At 42.8% G+C, this 19,998-nt stretch overlaps 1 protein-coding gene and 1 pseudogene across 1 annotated transcript in view; one reads left to right on the forward strand and one right to left on the reverse strand.

Moving 5' to 3' along the window:
* Insc (INSC spindle orientation adaptor protein) overlaps nucleotides 1–19,998 on the forward strand; it is a 90,236-nt gene that overhangs the window by 46,073 nt on the left and 24,165 nt on the right. The gene's annotated exons all lie outside the window — the stretch shown is intronic.
* Nucleotides 8,439–8,853, reverse strand: LOC125361869 (annotated as a pseudogene).

The raw sequence follows: 19,998 nt of genomic DNA on the forward strand, positions 1-19,998 counted from the left end.
AGAGTTACCCATGAGGCCTTCTACCATGCCCTCTCCCTGGGTCCTGCCCATACCTGCCATCCTCTGTGATCAAGACCCTCTCCCCCAAGTCCTGGCCTCTGAGGTTCCCATTAGGTCTGCAGTGCCGTGTTTGGGCTAGAAGGTGAAGACAGTGACAGGCAGCACTGTGGAAGCTACAGCCTCGCAGGTATGCAGAGAAGGGTGTACTGGGGCACCCACCAATTGTACCCTCACCAGTCACAGGAGTGGCCTAGCTAGATACTGTCACAGTGCCAGCCTTCTCCTCTGGATTTACTGGTCTGTTGATGAAGACCAGTAAGTTCACTTGCTTGTTTAATTAATTGGCAATAAGATACACGGTAGACATCGTAAAATCCATCTCTTTCAGGTGGCTTTCCCATCTTTTCTCTTCAAACTTGAAGAGGTTTGTGAAGTCCAGTTCAGTCCCACAGGAAGTGTGGGGCCAGCTAGAACTCAAGACACCCCCAGCCCTCCTGCACAGTGTGAGGCCTGAGCCTAGTCAGCTTCCAGGATTGATGTGGTCATAAATTTAGTTCTGGTCTCCTTCATTCATTCACCTGAAACTGCTTCATCTGTGCTTCTTCATTGCTTTGGGGTCACTTGGTCTCTCATGAGGTCTATCCCTGATGAAGGCTACAGATTCATTCTTCCTTTACACGTTTCTTAAGGAGACATCGCTCCAGCACGGTGAAGAGCTTGTGGCCTTTGAAAGTCAGGTGCTGCTAGGTTTGAACCTAATTCTCTGAACCCACGAGCTTGGAGAAATCACAAGTTACTTGGGGGCAAGGATGGGGACATTTCTTTTGCCTTATTTTATTTTTTGCCAGTCCTGGGGCTTGGACTCAGAACCTGATCACTGTCCCTGGATTCCTTTTTGCTCAAAGCTAGCACTTTACTACTTGAGCCACTGCACCACTTCCAGCTTTTTCTGTTTATATGGTGCTGAGGAATTGAACTCAGGGCTTCATGCATACAAGGAGCACTTTACCACTAAGCCATATTCCCAGCCCCAGACAGGGACATTTCTTGAGCTTCTCCTAGTGTATTTTCTTGAGCAAATGAACTCTATCTCACAGGACTGTTGGTGGGTTGTGGATGTACAATGAGGTGGCATTTGTCACACTGTAGACACCAAATAATGGCTAGCATCATTGGAGAAGGGACAGTGCTAAAGGCTGGGGCTCTGGGAGTCAGTGGTTTGGTAAGATCACTCTCTAATGGACAGGGAGGCCTGGTCCACTTGGAGGAGCACTAACCTGGTGAAAGAGGTAGAGGGGTGAGAGGTGCAGTGTAGAGCAACTGGGTGGGACTATAGCCAGAGTCCTCACAACCTTTCCTCCTTCGTACAGATGAGGGAACTGAGGCTCAGGGATGGCAATTCTTCAGCTCAAGAATGTGTAGAACTTGTGCTCAGTCCAAAACTGAGCTGCTTCCAAACTCCTGCTCTTTACTCTCCTGCCACCCAGGAAAGGCGGGTCCTTCTGCAGTGGGAGGCCACAAGGAATGGGTTCCTGGGAGCAGGTTCTGAGTGTTAACTTGGTCAGGAGGTTGATCTGGATAGTTGCAAGGCAGGGCTGGATAAGACATGATGTTAACACACATAGGCCTCTTAGAAATGTATGAACTGTCTGAGGCTCTATTCTTTCTTTTCATAACGACACTTTGGAAGTCTGGCTCAGTAGTAGAGATAGTAGGCGGGCATCCTGTGGCCATCAGAGAACATGGGAAGAAGCTCATCTTGCTGGCATTACTGGCATAGGCACTGCACCCAAGAAGGACCAAGGAGGCACTTAAGGCTCGCCTGAAGGGAAGCAGGGGAAAGTGGCATGGGCGGAGGAGAGGGATCCCTCCATTGCTAGTTAGCTTGTGGGGATCTGAGTCTCTAAAAGAGCTCTGGAATCAGTACACTGGAGAATCCTTAGAGTTGACTGAGTCCTATATATTACATTTGGGAGAAGACAGAAGGAAGAAATTGAGGGACAAGGGTGGAGAGTAGGATCCAGAACCAGACTGGCAATGGGAGCAGACAGACCCAACTGTATGGAGGTGGACTGGCCAGGGTGGTAACTGACAAGATGGGCAGGTATTACTAGGGGGAGAGGACTATAGGTTGGGGGGCAAGCCACTTTTTACCCTTGGCTTCCCTATGAGTGGCCAGGCCTTTCTTGTAGGGTTGCTATGGTGACACAGTAACAGATGACACATGGTGAGTTTTCCAGCATGCTACCTGCATGGCGGACACACTCTGGTTGTGTCTCCACCTTTTCAGCATGGTTTGGGAAGACTGCATTTCTGCTAAAGAGCCTGAGTGTTGGGGAGTTTTCAGTGGCCCTGGTAGACTTCCAGGCATGGGTGAAAGGAAGCCTGGGCACTTTTGATTCAGTGAATGGGGCTGGAGGGGCTGAGACTAGAGGGGGCTTGGGGATTATGGTCCAGGTGAAGGGCTCAGGGTCTGGGGGGCAGAGAGTTACAGCTAGGACTATAAGAGGCTGGGGACTGCGGCTCTTAAAGACTTATGCTCAGACAATCCTGGCTATCTACCCAGACAGTTCTAGAAATTGCTTTTCTTAGCCTTAGACCAGAGGAAAAACTCAATTTCAAAGAGCACTCTTTTATCCTATCCCCTCCCTTTGGCTTTATTTTATATATATTTTTTTTCAAATAAGGAGTTAATTTACCCTGTGCTGAAGCCAAAGGGAGAGTTTAATGAAAATCAATGGAGAAATTAAAGATGAGCAGAAGAGAGGGGGGAGGACTCAATTTCAAGTCCAAGGAGAAAACCTCTGGGGTGAGTGACGGATGGGGGGAATCGCTGCCTGTCTCTGTGCAGCTCTCTCGCTGCTCACTCTCCCTGAGAGATGGAGACAGGAAAGCCTGCAAGGAGCTATCAAAAGGTTAGCAACCCTGGGGCAGAGGGAGTGGGCTGCAAGGGGACAACAGAGAGGCTCTACAGTTAGGCTGAGGTTTGACAGGACTCGCCATTGCACATTCAGGAGAAGATCACAAAGGGCTCATTTCTACTCTGCCCCCAAACCTTTGCCCACCCCCTCCATTCTCTTGCCTGTTTGACCTTCACAGTCCTACTGCAAGGAAGATAGGGATGCTGATCACCTTCAGCCCATTTTGTAGATGAACCAATAGAAGCTAGAAAGGATGGACATCAGAAGACCCAGAGCCTTCACTGAATCTCATGCTTTTACTCCCATTCATAGGTTTTCTCTTCTCTTCTATTGGCCAAAGGGGTCACTGTGTGCTGATCCAAAGGCAAGGCCGTGCCTTGATCTTGTCAACATCAGTTCTAGTATTTAGGTGAGGTTAAGTGGAAAGAGCCAGATTCTAAAATTCAGGTAAGAAAGCAGCTGGTTTTGACTCTTGCAGTCCTTCTTTTCCTTCAAGTAACTCCCAGAGAGGAAGAGAGAACACTGTGGATGGAGGTCTCACAAGGTCGTTTCACCTTTTGGGGGTTCAACCTAAGCTTTTTCTACACCTCACAACCATCTTGCTGGCCTTTAGTTTTTCTGATGATAGGCTGAGGATACGTATAGAGCCTCAAGACCCCAGGTCAGCTGTCTGACAGGCAGAGAGGAGTAGAGACTGACAGTGTCACCTTTTGTGAGTCTCTCAGTGTCCCATCCCACAGGGAATGTGGAAACATGCCAAGTTTCCTGTCTGCCTCAAGGCTAGGGGCTGAGGTGCTTCTGAAAGCCAGGATGTGAAAAGGTAGGAGCAAATTTCCGCATACTGCCTTGCCTTCTCTTTTGCAAGAGATTATAGGGTAGAACTGTCCGAGGCAAAGAGTGGAGCTGTATGCTCCCTGCCAATTCTAAACTGAGTTTGGAGAAAGGATGGAGCTGCTAAACAATTTAGATACCTAAGTACAACAGTGTTTGCAAGAGCAGGCTCCCCCCTCCCTGACTCCGCAGGACCCCATGCACTGTGCAAGAGCGGCCCCTGGTGGACAAGAGTACTAGTGACAACCCAGTCAGACAGCCAGAGGATGCCTTCTCTTAAAGCTGCTGAGGCTGGAGGGCTCTGGACCAGAAGTGGGGTCCAGAGGATATCTTGGAGAGAGGGAAGAGGGGAAAGAATTTTCAAGTTCATGGGACATCTTCACACAGAGTCATCAGGATGTGGATAAATATTGCATGCAATCTAATATGGCCCCAATATCCCGGGTTCTTCAGAATTTCCCCCATGCCTTCTTGCTTTCTGAATCCTCAGTTCCCACCTGATAAAATCCAAACCAACCACCTTAGCAGCTAGATGCTGTCTGAGCACAGTCTTTCAGGTCTGAGTAAACTGTTCAGCATCTCCAGTTACTATGTGACCTTGTGCTCTTCTGAGCCCATTTCATTGGGTATACGTGGAGAGCTGATAGATCTCTGCTTTGCAGACTGTGCTGGTGGAATGAATCAGCACTCCATAGAAGTAAGCTATTTTCCCTGTACCTTGGGATGCTCTACTATGGGTCCTGGGGCTTTCTTATTTGGAGACTGGGGTATCCTGACCAGAGTGACATCTGTTCTCACCTCCTCCCTGACTTCCCTCCCCTTTTGGTGCTCACCCTGTATGCAAGTGCCATTCCCAGACATATCCCACAACGCCTGCTCCAGAGCTCTGCTTCATCCTCCCCACTATGAGTTCATTAGAAGTTGCTCTTGTCAGGGAAGTGGCCTATACACATAGCTGAGCCATGTTTGGTGCATGATAGAATAAATGTCCTTCACAACTGAGAGAATAGAGGCTTGGAGTTGTAGGTGGCAAGTACAGAGTGCTTCTGCTGCCAGCCACAGAGCTGAGATGTCTAACTCCACTCACAACAGTCTAGCCAGCCTTCACCAGCAGTTCCAGGCCCCTGTGTGAGGTGACAGCGATGGCAGCAGTGGGGGAGGGGACCATAAGCCTTGTGAGGTACTCTGCCTGGGTGGCGGACTGCATGGTTAAAAATCTTTCTGTTGGGGCTGGGGATATGGCTTAGTGGCAAGAGTGCTTGCCTCGTATACATGAGGCCCTGGGTTCGATTCCCCAGCACCACATATACAGAAAATGGCCAGAAGCGGTGCTGTGGCTCAAGTGGCAGAGTGCTAGCCTTGAGCAAGAAGAAGCCAGGGACGGTGCTCAGGCCCTGAGTCCAAGCCCCAGGACTGGCAAAAAACAACAACAACTTTCTGTTGAATTTTCTCTAGCCATGTATCATGTTTTCTCTCCCTCCATCCAATTCCTATATCTTTGAGGACAAATCCTTAGATCTCAAAGCTCACTTCGAAGGCTAATGAGCCAGGATGAGCTTGGTGGCTCAGCCTGAAATAGGTGAGGCAGATATAAGCAGTTGAGTCTGGCCTTGAGTCTGGCCTCCTCAGTGGAGGCTAGGGGTTAGTGGAGCCAGTACTCTCTTTGCTGCCGTTTTGCTGATGTGCCTGAAGGAAGTTTCCTAATCCTGAGGAGCCTTGCTTTTTCTCATATGGTAGAAGTTCTGGTATCATATGACATGTGAAATAAGTTTTGTAAGATGTCATGTTAGAATGAAAGAAGATGAGGAGTTGGCTGATCAGGGAATTCTGGTGCCTGCCTGTTCCTGGGGCTGATATATGAGATGAGGGAAATGTTCTTCTAGAGTCTGTAGAAGAGAACTAAATACTTCTCTCTGTGTGTGTGCGCGTGTGCGCGCTCAAGCACGTGTGTTATTGAGAAACTGTAGTTTCACAGAGTAAAATATTAGTGTATGTTTTCTGGCTGCACCTCAAATGATCTTGTGAGAACTAAAACTAAAAGTCACATGTAAACATGTCACGGAGAAGGGAACTTGTAACACTGGGGAAGCCAAGATCATGCAGGGGAACAGAGCGGCAGCACTTCTGCTTACTCCTTCCCTTTAGGTTTCTGGAGGGAAGCAGGGAAAGGAGGCTTATAGGGAAGGAAGAAGAAATGGGATGTTGAAAAGACTCATGAAGATACAGATTTGGGGTAGAATGTGCTGGGGAAGACCCTGGTTTCTAGGAATAGTCTGGTACTGACAGTGGCAATGAGGAAAACAGTGAACCCTCAAATAATGGAGCCAGGAATAAGCATCCTCAGTCCCTTGGTGGGCTCTCTGGTCACCCAGAGAGATAAAGACATACAGGGAGAGGGAAAGGCTATGAGAAAGGCTATGAAATGAGATTTACCGAGAAAGAGGAATAAGTGATAGAAACACACACACACACACACACACACACACACACACACACAGAGAGAGAGAGACAGAGACAGAGAGATGAGAGAGACAGCTGAGAGATAAGAGAGATGAGAAAGGTGGGAGGGAGAAAGAACACCCACAGTTTCTAAAAGAGCCTTTTAATCTCTTGTTGCAATGCATAAAAATGCAAATCAAGTCATTTGTAGATTTTTGACAGGTAGACATGAAGTCCTTTGCCTGTGAATCCTTGGATGTATTGTCAACTCTAGTTATTTTTCAGATGAGATCTGACTTTGAGCACTCTCTCATATTCTCGTCGATTTGCTTGTCTTCTTTCATGAAATATCTGAGATTTTTATTCATTTTTAAACATTGGATTTTTGTCTTTGCTTCATTGATTTATACATTTAAAATGTATTCTAAACACAAACCCTTTGTCAAGATATATATAGTGACAATATTTATTGTCAGCCTGTGGTTTGCTTTTTTTATCTCTTAATGTTATCTTTTGATAAATGGAAATTCTTAACTTTATTAAAGTCAAACGAATTGATTTTGTCTTTTATAGTTAGTGCTGCTTACATCCATTTAAGAAACCTTTTCAATCTCTCAAATCATAAAGCTCTTCTTTTGTATTTTGTTTGAGGAGCTTTATCATTTTGCCTTTCACATTTGGCTTGCGATTTATTTCAAATTAATTTATAAATGGCTTCCAAGGCTAAGTTTTTTCCACATGGATACTCAGTTGAGCTAGGGTCATTTATTGAAAAGATTATCCCTGTTGGGTGCTGGTGGCTCATGCCTGTAATCCTAGAAACTTAGGAGGCTAAGATCAGAGGACAACGGCTCAAAGCCAGCCCAGAAAAGTCCATCAGAATCTTATCTTCAATTATCTACCAAAAAGCCAGAAGTGGATCTGTGGCTCAAGTGGTAGAGAGCTAGCTTTGAGCAAAAAGATCTCATGGACTGCATCCAGGCCCTGAGTTAAAGCTCCAGGATTGGCACAAAAATAAATTATGAAAAATAAAGCAATCACTATTTCTTCACATAGATTTAAATAATGTCTTCATTTTAAATAAAGTGGTAATATATAGTCTAACTCTGCTTCTGGACATTAACTTCTCTGTCCCATTCTTTCTTTTTTGTCCATCTATATACCAATATAACATGGAGTCTCTGTAACTTAATACAATCTGACATTTGATTGTACAAGTCCTTAACTTTGTTCCTTAAGATCATAAAAGTCTTGACAATTTACTTGCATTTCGATATGCATTTTATCATTACCTTGTTAATGTCCACAAAAATACCTGCTAATGTTTTGATAAGGATTTCTTTAATTTTTTTTCTTCTTTCCCTCCTTCTCTTCCTCTTTTCCCCCTTCTCCCATGCTCTTTGTCTCTCCTCTTGTGTTTATGAAGGTTGAAATCAAGCATCCTACTGCTGAGCTAGGCCTTCAACTCTTTTACCCCCTGGTTATATTTGAGATAAACACTTGCTTCTTGTGCAGGTGTACATCTGGACTGTGATCTGTCTATTTTAGTCTTCTTGTCATATCTGGGATGACAGGTACAGTCCATTGAGATAGAGTCATGGGAACTTTTCTCCCTATAGGACTGGACTGTAACCACAGTCTTCCCAATATCAGCCTCCAGGGAAGGAAGGGTGACAGGCGTATGCCACAATGCACAACTATGGATTGAAAAGGGGTCTTGTGAACTTCGCTGCCTGTCATTCAAACCAGAGTCCTCTCATTTTCAGCCTCCAGAGTAGCTAGAATTACACAACTAAGTTCCTGGGTTAGGATTTCTTTAAGTTTGTCAATAAATTTTTGGGTGATTGACACCTTAAACTATAGTATTTCAGTCAGTGATCGGTATATTTTTCGCTTTACATAGATTGTCTTTTATTTCAGCAATGTTTTGAGTCTTCAGTATTGAAATATTTTTTAAAAAAATTATTTACTTTAAGTAGTTATACAAAGGAGTTGCCATTCAACAGAGTAATTTATGAATACAGTGTCTCTTGGTCAATGTCATTTTTTTAACCTTCTCAACTACTCCTCCAACCCCACTATTCTTAATTTTACATTATGTGTTGAATATTTTTGCCATTTAACAAAACAATTTTTGTATACAATGCATCTTGAGCTGTCATCCTTTCAACATTTCCCTTCCCTTCTATCCATCTCTTCCCTTACTTTTCTCCATTCTGTGGCCTACCCAATGCATTCTTGCCTGCATTAATTTAATAAAGTTCTATTTTTCCAAATGTACAGCTGGTTGGACCTGTTCATGCGTCTTCACCAGCAGCTGGGGCATCTTCACCTTTAGTATTTTAAATTATTTGAGCTCTGTGCTTTGAACTAATTTGCTAAGTCCTCTACTAAGGAGCTCCGGAAGGCCTACCCTGCCCGGGAATCATGAATCTTCAGCTTCCCAGAAACCACACCAGAGTTAGGAGCTTACAGTTGGGAACTTCCTTACAGCATGTATTGTAGGTGGCTTTGTCAAATAGGACTAGGTGGTTGAGCTTGTCCTGAACTTTGCCTTTGGACCACTTCTTCTTAGCCTTGCCCCTAGACGTGTTTACGGGGTCCTTGTCTTCACCAGTTTCCCAAAATCTTTCTTCTTCTTGTCATCCTTTGGTGGCGTCATGAAGCCTGGAGAGAGTAGCTGCCAACCACTGCGGTCTCATGAAGATGTCAGATAGAAAGAGTGTTGCCATTTTGCCCTCCCTTTTAGTTTGATTTCTAGCCATATGTGATGGTAACATACCACTTGCAAATCTTTTTGTTGTTGTTGTTGCTAACCCATAGAAAATACAGTTTTGATTGTCTACAATGGTATTACCAAATTCACACACACAGTTTAATGTTATATTGTTTTTTTCCTAGGGTTTCTATATACACAATCATGCCATTTATAAAGGCTGACAGTTTGTTTCATGTCTCATCCATAGATATCATTATTTCTTCTTTGTGTGTGATAGCCTTGACTACACATGTTAAATAGCAGTCCAGTGAAATATGTCTTTGTCGGGGCTGGGGATGTGGCCTAGTGGCAAGAGTGCTTGCCTCGTATACATGAGGCCCTGGGTTCGATTCCCCAGCACCACATATACAGAAAATGGCCAGAAGTGGCGCTGTGGCTCAAGTGGCAGAGTGCTAGCCTTGAGCAAGAAGAAGCCAGGGACAATGCTCAGGCCCTGAGTCCAAGCCCCAGGACTGGCAAAAAAATAAATAAATAAAAAAAAAAAAAATATATATATGTCTTTGTCTTATTCCTGCTCTCATCGGATGTTGCCAGTATCTCATTCACCCTCTCATTGTTGAGTATGATGTCATTTTAATGCTTAGAAAACTGAGGCTTAAAGAACGCAAATAACAATGTGGGCAAATAGCCAAGCTCTTTCCATTCCAGAGATTGTATAACTCTCTTGTATCATAGGTTTTTCCAGGATACCAGTGCTAAGCCCCAAATGTCTATTGTACTTTTATGAATGATGGTTAAAAATTTAAAAATGCTAAGACTCTTCTACAAACTACTTAAAGTCAGGTTTCTGGTAGTAAAGCTCAGATATTAATGTATTACAACCAGTCACTGATATTTGGAAAGCCAATGATCTAAAAGCATAGTTCAGGTCCCAGCATTGCTTTGCTGAAAACTTGGTGTTTTTATATTAGCATGTTTAGTAATCCTGACACAAAGGGACACTACCCCAGAGTCCCAGAGCATCTCCTTGAAATGCACTCTAAGGGGGCTGGGGATATAGCCTAGTGGCAAGAGTGCCTGCCTCGGATACACGAGGCCCTAGGTTCGATTCCCCAGCACCACATATACAGAAAACGGCCAGAAGCGGCGCTGTGGCTCAAGTGGCAGAGTGCTAGCCTTGAGCGGGAAGAAGCCAGGGACAGTGCTCAGGCCCTGAGTCCAAGGCCCAGGACTGGCCAAAAAAAAAAAAAAAAAAAAAAAGAAATGCACTCTAAGGAAAAGTGTCTGCTAACAAAGGAATTATTTTCCATTTATACTCTTGAGTGATCCAAGGAACGATTTCTCTCCACCTAAATAACTCATCTCTGCTTCCTCTGTCTCTGCATCTTCCTCTCCTCTGCTTTATTGACTTACAAAATCATTTTCTCCCATTGTTCCATTACACATCAGTATTTGTACCTACCCACTTTATCACTTAGCTTTTAACCAAAAGTTCTTATTTGAAATAGCAACAGAGGTGGAGTGAAGTCTGGGTTATGTTGAGTTAATGAAGGATACAATTACCTTTTGAAGACCTGTTTAATTTCTGTAGCTTTCTATTGAAATGCCAGGTCTACTACCATTCCATGAAACAAATACTTCATTTAATTTTTACCATTTTATTCATGTAATTATTTTGTACCAGTACTGGGCTTAAACTCAGAGTCATGTACTCTTGTTTGGCTTTTTCACTCAAAGTGGATGCTCTATCACTTGAGCTACTCTTCTATGTCCTTCTTTTTGCTAGGTAATTGGAGATTATTGTCTTGTAAACTTTTCTGCCAAAACTGGCTGTAAACTATGATTCTTAGATCTTAGCCTCCTGAATAGCTATGATTAAAAAAATCTGATCTTTTCCTTACCTAGTTCAAATTCTACATTCAGTTTCTGCTTGTGACCTGGGGGCCTCATTGCCCTATCAAAGACTGAGCTCTGTCCCTTTACCCCTCACTTGTTCTTAATTCCCTGACTCCAACTGACTCTTATTTCTGGGTTTACCCTAGACCACCTACCCTACCTTGCCTGGCCTATAAACAGGATTCAAATTACTTTACAATGACCACATGTGGTGTGTGTGTGTGTGTGTGTGTGTGTGTGTGTGTGTGTGTGTGTGTGTGTGTGTGTTTCCCACCCCACAAGTGACTAAATGGACAGAAAGGTGAAAGAAAAAATTGGGAGTCTATAGGTCTAAAGGTCATTCTGTCTCCTGTGGATGGATTTCTTTTTACTGCAGTTACATAATTTTGTTTGTTAGAAATTAGCAACCAACTCCTCTGTCTTTCCCTAAAATCTAAACACGTATACCAAAACTAATAAATGGCAGATTGGCAGATGTGATATATGCGTCTTTGTAGACTAGATTATGACTCTTTAATATCTGCATAAAAGCCACACTAACACTTTTTCAATAAGCAGGGGGAGTAGAACTCTGCTCATAAATCTGACAAGATATTTATATAAAACTTTGGACTCCTCAGTGGCATGGGTTCCAGGCTTCTCTCACTCCCTGGGGAGAATGTCAGCACTTGACAGCTTTTCCCTGTGTCCAGATTCCAGCTGCATTGGCCCTGATGTCCAGGTAATGACCAGGGCAGACCATCCTCCTTGCTACTTGTATACTCACCCGTGAGGAAAGGCTAGCCTCACTTCCAGGCCCATCACATTCCACGTGAAAGCTAATTATCTATAAGTGCTTCTAGCAGCAATTTCTTTATAAGGAAGCAACAGTACTTTGATTAGATTGCTCTCTTGGCATCAAGTTTATGACTAGGGATGGGAAATGGATGGTTTGGAGATGGAGAATTTCCTGAAACGGGACTACTGCTTGAGGGAGCTGGCCTCAGGCTGGGCTACTCCTGGGTCATTCACAGCTGAGCATTCCTGGCTAACTTGGCCAGCACCAGTTACTCTCTTTCTTCCTTAAAGGCCCCATGGAAGGAGGCACAGGATGAGGAGTTGTAACGCAAGGCTTAGAGTCCCAGCCTGACCCTGGCCTTAACCTGCTATGGGGCCTGAGCAATCTCCTTGCCTGCCTCTGTTTCTTCATCATTTAGCTTGCACTTTAGTCAAGTGCTGCATGTGGGGCCTCAGGTGGATGCCAAAGACCAAGATTCACATAAAAGCTCTGTGGAGGGAGGGGTTGGAAGCTAGTGGGGGGCTGGACATATAACCTGATAACACCAATGGAGGGAATAGATTTATAGTTGAGGTTTTAAACTTTGCTGGGTGCTAGTGGTCCACATCTATAATCCTAGCTAATCAGGAGGCTGAGACCTGAGGATGGAGGTTTGAAGCCAGCTCAGGGACAGGAAAGTCAGTGAAGTTCTTATCTCCAATAAGCTGCCAAAAAAGTTGGTAGTGGAGTGATGACTTAAATGGTAGAGCACTAGCTTTGAAGATAGCTCCCGGGATGAGTTCAAGCCCTAGGACTGGCACTAAATAAATAAATTTCTATCAAAAAGACTTAACAATCCTTGATATTTATGCACCAAATTTCAGTGCACTCAATTTGGTTAAATAAACACAGCTGGTCTTAAAAACATACAGACCCCAACACAACAATAGTAGAAAATTTCAACATCCATTCTGAAGATTATACAGTTCATCAACCCTAAAAACAAGCAAACAAACCATTTGGACCTAACAGACATCTATCTACAGAGTATTTCATCCAGCATTTGTACAATACACATTGTTCTAGTAGCCCATGGAACTTTCTGAAATAGGTAATTTCCCAGGACACAAAGCAAATCTCAGCAAGTATAAGATTACTCCCTATGTACTGTCAGACTTTAATGAAATAAAACTAGAGGTTAAGAATAAAATAGGGGCTGGGGATATAGCCTAGTGGCAAGAGTGCCTGCCTTGGATACACGAGGCCCTAGGTTCGATTTCCCCAGCACCACATATACAGAAAATGGCCAGAAGCGGCGCTGTGGCTCAAGGGGCAGAGTGCTAGCCTTGAGCGGGAAGAAGCCAGGGACAGTGCTTAGGCCCTGAGTCCAAGGCCCAGGACTGGCCAAAAAAAAAAAAAAAAAAAAAAAAAAGAGTAAAATAAACCACAGAAAATACTCAAGTCATGGAAACTAAACAACACACTGCTTAAGTAGGTCATAGAAGAAATAAGAGAGGAAATAAAGAAGTTTCTAGAACACAATGAAAATGAAACCACAATCTTCCATACCTCTAGAATATAGCAAAGGCAGTTCCAAGAGGCAAGTTCATAGCCATGAGTACACACATCAAATTAATACCCTAATGATACATCTCAAGCTCCTTGAATAAAAAAAAAGAACAAGCTAAACCCCAAACGAACAGAAGGAACAAATAATCAAGATTAGGGCAAAGATCAATTAGAGACGTCAAAAATCTGTACCAAAAAGTCTTTATCTTTAATAAATATCTAGCCAACATGACTAAAGGTGAAGGAAAATGACTCAAATAAATAAAATGAGAGAGAATGAGAATGTCATGACAAATACAAGTGAAATCCTAAAGATTATGAGGGTACTTCAAAAATATTTATTCAAATGAACTGAAAATCCGTGTAGAAATTGATGCATTTATAGATAACCTTAACTTACTAAGTTTCCTCTGAGAGGACATAAACCATCTAAATAGATCTATAATAAGCAATGAGATTAAAACAGTAATAAAAAGACCTTCCAACAAAGCAAAACCCAGTGCCCAAAGGAGTCGTAGCTAAATTCTATAGTATCTTTAAAGAAAATGGAAGACCAATGAATACTCTTCAAATGTTTCAAAAAATTAGAAAAGGAAAGAACATTATATATTTTATTCTATGCTGATATTAATCTTAAAACAATTCCAGTATGAAAATGTGGATATAGATCTTGAGAAAGAAGGTCAAGGGGGCGAGCTTTACAGTTCATCATAGTGAGTCATCAAGGCCAGTTGGATTTGGGTCCATTTATTGAATACAGTGCAAGCTAGGTTGGTTGAAACACCTGGTGCATTGCTAGTTTAGATGGAAGGAAAGGAGGAAAGGATAACAAAGGAGGTAGTGAGAAGTAGCTAGCAAGGAGGAGATGGTCCCCCATAGTGTGGTATCCTGATGTTCTGGGAGGAGAGATGGCCAAGATGTAGAAAGTTCTTAGTAGATATGAGGGATATTAGGAGGCCAAGTAGAAGAGAATGGGAGATGGGGGTTTGCTTCACATAATTTTTAAATCCTTTTACAACTATGGCTATCCTATCAATCCTACCTTGTCATACCCCAATTCTTTCTGTCTTTTTCTCTCTCTCAGCCTGGATCTGTCTGTCTGTCCTCTAGCTCTACAGAATTTACTTCTACTTCATCTCTGTGTCACTGCCTAATTCTATATCTGTTGCACTGAATAGCTTTTTGACAATAGAAATGCAAGAATGGTACCAATTTTTTACTCTCTTCCCTGTTAAAGAATTCCAATTACTTACCTTATTGTTCTGAGTCAGTTAGTATTTTCTTTCATTCAAAGAAAAAGAAAGTCCCAGTTCTGGTTGGCATGATCAGAACATGTTCAAAAAGTGAGTCAAACTTGTGAATCCCTGTGTGTTAGGGTATGGATCATAAATCTCCCCAAAGGACCCAAACTATAAAGGTATAGTCCCAAAACTGTGGCACTTTTAGGAGGTGTCAGAAACCTGTAGGAGGTAGGGTCTAGTGTTAGGAACTTAGATCACTGGGGAGTGTCCCTGAAGAGGATCAGGGGACCCTACCTCCTCATCACTGTCACTGCTCCCTACCTGCAGTGAAGTGAACAGGCCTTCTTTACCACATTCTCTCACCACAATACACTGTGCTGCCACAGGCCTAATGCAAGAAAGCCACGTGACCACGACCATGAAACCTCTGAAACAATGAGCCAAAGTAAGGTTTTCCTATTCACAACCTGATTTTCTCAGGTACTTTGCCACAGTGATAGAAAGCTGACAGATACATTAGCCAAAGACCTGAGATTCTCAGTTGGATCTCGGTTCAAGAGACATCTGCAACGCAGATGGAAGAGAAGAGAGCTAAGGTTAGGCACGCCAAACATGGTAGAGTGTAGTGGAAGCCATATGTGGGTGGAATGATGGTGCCATCATGTGGCAGGCGCTGTACACACAGCCTCTCATTTAATGATTTTTTATAGTCCTCTAGTGTTGCCAGTATTAAAAAATATATATATTTTATAAGAAAAAATCTCTATGAGATTGATATTGTTATCCTCTGTTTTGAAAAGATAAAATTTCAATGTAGGGAAGAACATTGTTCAGCTAGTGAAAGGACAGAAGCAGAATTCAGAGCTGGACAGATCTGATTCCAGTGCTCATGTATGCTCTCATACTCTAGGTACTGCCTCGCGTGCTGGAAAGTCCACAGCCTACTACTGTGTAGCGCTCTGTGGTCTCCCACTATGGTGAGCTGGGCTGAGCTGGGCTGAGCTGGAACGGCTGAGATGGTGAAAGATACAGAGATCAACTTGGGCTTAGGGCAGCCTGGTGATGGCAGGCTGAGGGCCAGGTCAACTCCATTAGAACCAAAAGCCAGGGAAAATTAGCTCCTATGAGAAGCCACTAAATTAAAAAGAATGAGTAAAACAAAAAATGTAATTCATGGTAGAGAGAATCTATCTTGCTAAAAACAAAAGCCCAAACTAAAGAAAACCAAATTATATGTCAAGACTCAATTTCATTGGTATATAAATACATACATGCAAGTTAAAATACAATTTTCACACCCACTAAATTGATAAAAAGTGTTAGAATATAACAATACCAAAATTGATGAGTTTATGAAGTGGTCTTTAAAAAAAAATCAGTACCAAGATTTGAACTCAGGGCCTTGACCTTGCTTGTTCTGCTGGTGGTCTACCATTGAGTCATACTTTCACTCAAGATTTTGATTTTTTTTTGAGGTGCTGATGGTTTAACTCTTGGCCTGTGCACTGTCCCTGAGCTCCTTTTTTCTCAAGGCTAGTGTTTTACCACTTGAGCCACTTCTGACTTTTCTCTGTGATTAATTAGAGATGAGACTCTCAGAGGCATTCCTGCCTGGGCTGGCTTCAAACGGCCATCCTCAGATCTCAGTCTCTTAAGTAGCTGGGATTACACACATGAGCCACTGGCACGCGGTATACTGGTTATTTTGGAGTAGTTCCTAGGACTTTTCTGCCACAATTCTCTAGATAGCTTTCTGAGTAGCTAGGATTACAGTTGAGCCATTACTGCCCAGCTAGGAAGTTAATTTTATATATTGCTAGAGAATGTATAAGCTGCTACAACTATGTTTCAAAACAATTTAGCTACACCAACAAAAATAGAGATGTGCAAATTCTATTCCCAAATAATTATCTTCCTATAGTAAGGCCCCTAGGGAAGTTTACACATAATCCATGGAAGACATTTAGAAAAGCATTTATAGTGGCACTGTCCAGCAAAACTGGGAAAACACTCAAATGCTCATTGACAGGAGGATGCATAAATTAATTGCAATTGATTTGTTCATTGAGACACTGTAACAGCAGTGAACATAAAAGGACCATAGCCACATACAAAAACATGAGGAGTTTCATAAATATAATGCTGCCTGGAGAAGGAAGCAAATTGCTAATAGCACTTAGAAATTCTTGTAAAACCAAACAGCATATAGGTGAAATAACATTAATGAAAATAAAGTATGAGCACAAAACACAAGGTAATGGCCCACCAAAAAGAAAATCATGGACATTAGAGTGAAGAATGTAAATAGGGAATTATTTTGGTTTGATTTTATTTCTAAGATTAGAATTTCTGAATATTTGGCATATAAATATATGCAAGAAAGTGTTCATTTTTATTGTTCTCTCTTGTAACTATGCTCGGTATACATATTCTGTTTTGAAGTGGTAACATTTTCCACAAGTATCTCACTCCCAGAAGTGCAGTTAGCAAATTAGAAGAAAATTGAGACAGTGGGAAATTAGTAATTGTATAGTGAAAAGTACATAGATCCTTTAAGAAACTAGAAAGGAATCATGGTCCATATTAGGCTGGAGTCACTTTCCTGGGGTCAGGAATCTATGGAATTTATGTTCTTGTGCTTGCTGTTCTTTAAAAAAAATTTTAAATTGTTACTATAAAGATCCTACACAGGGGGGTTACAGTTACATAAGTCAGGCAAAGAGTACATTTCTTTTTGCTCTATCCCAGCTTGCTGTTTCTTCAGTGCTGTGTTTTCCCATATCTGCCTTTTCTCACAATGGCCTTCCAGCAACCACATTCTTTTTTTTTTTTTTTTTTTTTTTTTTGGCTAGTCCTGGGCCTTGGACTCAGGGCCTGAGCACTGTCCCTGGCTTCTTTTTGCTCAAGGCTAGCACTCTGCCACTTGAGCCACAGCACCACTTCTGGCCATTTTCTGTATATGTGGTGCTGGGGAATCGAACCCAGGGCCTCATGTCTGTGAGGCAGGCGCTCTTGCCACTAGGCCATATCCCCAGCCCTCCAGCAACCACATTCTTCTTCTTTCACTAGTCTCCAGGAACACCTCAAATCTACATGTGTTGCTGAGGCTTAGGTCAAATTCTACTTTTTGCATTTATTACCAAATTACTGAAAACTCAATGTATGCCAACCTTGGAACAGCCAAAGAGAATAAGCTGTGGTCCCAGGCTTGCAGAGCAGCTGGTGAAGGGAGGAGCCAGACAGACAATGGGACAGAGAATCACATCATGGTAGAGCTTCTCCAAATTGGTGGAGAATAAATGTCAGCTGTACTGTAGACCTGTTAAGAAAGCAGATTCTCAGGTCCCTCCTGAGATTTTGATACAATGAGTTTGGCTGGGGCACTGAAATTTGCTTTCAAGTAATTCACACGTGGATATGATGTAGTCAGGCCAGAGATCCAGCTTGGAGAAACAAGGTCCCTTAGATGAAGACAGAGGAAGTGGTTGAACATTGGAGCCCAAAAGGGGGCCACCTCCCTCAGCTGGAATGTGTGCCATTACGTCAAGAGTGGTTTCCTGGAGGCCTCCAAGTAGAACATTTTCATGGGAGGTCACTGCATGATGGTTATATGTGGATGTGTGTCACCTTTCCCACCACAGAGGGGCACTTATTTCTGGGTTCCTATGACTACAACACAAGGTCTGGCACACTGTAAGGGCTTAGGTTTATAAAGCTATATACTGGTCTGGGGAGCTGGCTTGAGGGTCCTGGGGACCATTAGTTTCTTGGTCTTTATGAATGTGTTCAAATTGGCTTATCCAGGCCTGTGTTTGGGAGCAGTGCAGGACACTGGTTTGGGTTTGACTGCCGTTACCAGTCTCTAAATCAAGCATTTGGGTAGCAACTTCATCAGCAGTCAAGATGAGATTAAGGAGAGTGGATCAATTGAGATGTTTTCTCCTTAGGGACCCTGAAGTTTCTTAGCAACAGGCTTGATTCATGCTCGAAGGAGGAAAGGGGACAAGGGCCAGATGATTAAGAGGTTTCTTGTGCTGGCAACCAGACTGCTTCTTGCTTCTAGGCCCAGAAAAGCCCCCCTTTCCTTCCTTGGGCCCAATGAGGCCCCTCTCTAAGGACCTGTTAGTTAAACATCTGGCATGAATCCAGTTCTGCCAGGGGCAGGCTGGCTGCTGTTTGTTCCCTTTTATTAAGCACATCTAGGTGAGTTTTATTGCGGACAGTTCCCTGGGCTCCTGTTTCCACATTTGTCTCCTTTGAGTCTGAGATTGCCAAAGGCTTTCATAGCTAATGGACCTTACAGCTCCCAAGAGCCATTTAGGGGAGGCACAGAGCTCAGGGGTGGTAATTAGTCAAAGGAAATTCAGACCTCAGGACACCATTGGAGCTGAGTGGCAAAATGCAAAGATGTAAGGATAGTAGGCTCAGGCCTGTGACTGGTATAGAGAGCTTCATCTCAGTCTTCTTCCTATTCCCTCCCCCATCTCCACTTCCTTTTCTTGACCAGGGAAGGCCTCTTGAGTGCTTGGTGGTAAGCAAGGCTTATGTTCTGGAGCATCTGAAAGGTTTCAGGAACACTGCTGAGCTGCCATGACAAGTGACAGCTTCCTTTTATCCAAACCACACTTGTTGATTCCTTTTTTATTGTTTAAAAAGTTATCTTTAGACGGTTGTATAAAGTGGGTTTCATATCAATATATCAGTTTATGAGTACAATGCATCTTGATCAATATCATCCCTTTCATCATCTCCTGCATCTCTCCCAATCCAGCCCATAATTGCATATATATGTATATATGTGCACACACATATAATATCTGTATTTGCTCACTATTTCTTCTTCCAATCAGCTACCCCACTATCCTTTTACCTTCCACTCCCTGACCACATGTTTCTGTTTCTTGGTATTCATTTTGTTAAACTTGGAAGTAGTTTTTCAGGGCCTGGGAATATGGCCTAGTGGCAAGAGTGCTTGCCTCATGTACATGAAGCTCTAGGTTCAATTCCTCAGCACCACATATATAGAAAATGGCCAGAAGTGGCACTGTGGCTCAAGTGGCAGAGTGCTAGCCTGGAGCAAAAAGAAGCCAGAGACAGTGCTCAGGCCCCGAGTTCAAGGCCTAGGACTGGCAAAAAAAAAAAAAAAAGAATTAGTTGTTCAAAGAAGTTACACCATAACAAACATCTGCATCTATCACACTTTAGACAGTATTTTTATATGTGTATGCATGTGACCTTGCCTATGTTTTCATATGAGTTTACAATTTAGATCAAACTTCCACATAAGAGTGAAAATATGTGTCCTTTGTCTCTCTGAGTCTGACTTACTATAATTTTTTAGGTCTATCCATTTTCTTGTGACATAATATTATTCTTGCTGATGGATGAGTAAAATTCATATATATGTATATACATGTATTCATATGTACACACACATTACTTTTGTTGATCCCTTTACCTATTTTAAGACATGATGGCTGTTTCCATATCTTGGCTGCATTGAATAGCACAGCAATAAACCTGACTGTGTAAGTGTAAGATTAGAACTTATTGACAAAGGCAGAAACTTCCTGAGTAGAATTCCAGGGGTTCATCAAGTAGGGGAGAATTGTATAGGAATTGCAT

This window comes from Perognathus longimembris, chromosome 13 (assembly GCF_023159225.1).
Source record: "Perognathus longimembris pacificus isolate PPM17 chromosome 13, ASM2315922v1, whole genome shotgun sequence".
In the NCBI taxonomy this organism is placed as follows: Eukaryota; Metazoa; Chordata; class Mammalia; order Rodentia; family Heteromyidae; genus Perognathus; species Perognathus longimembris.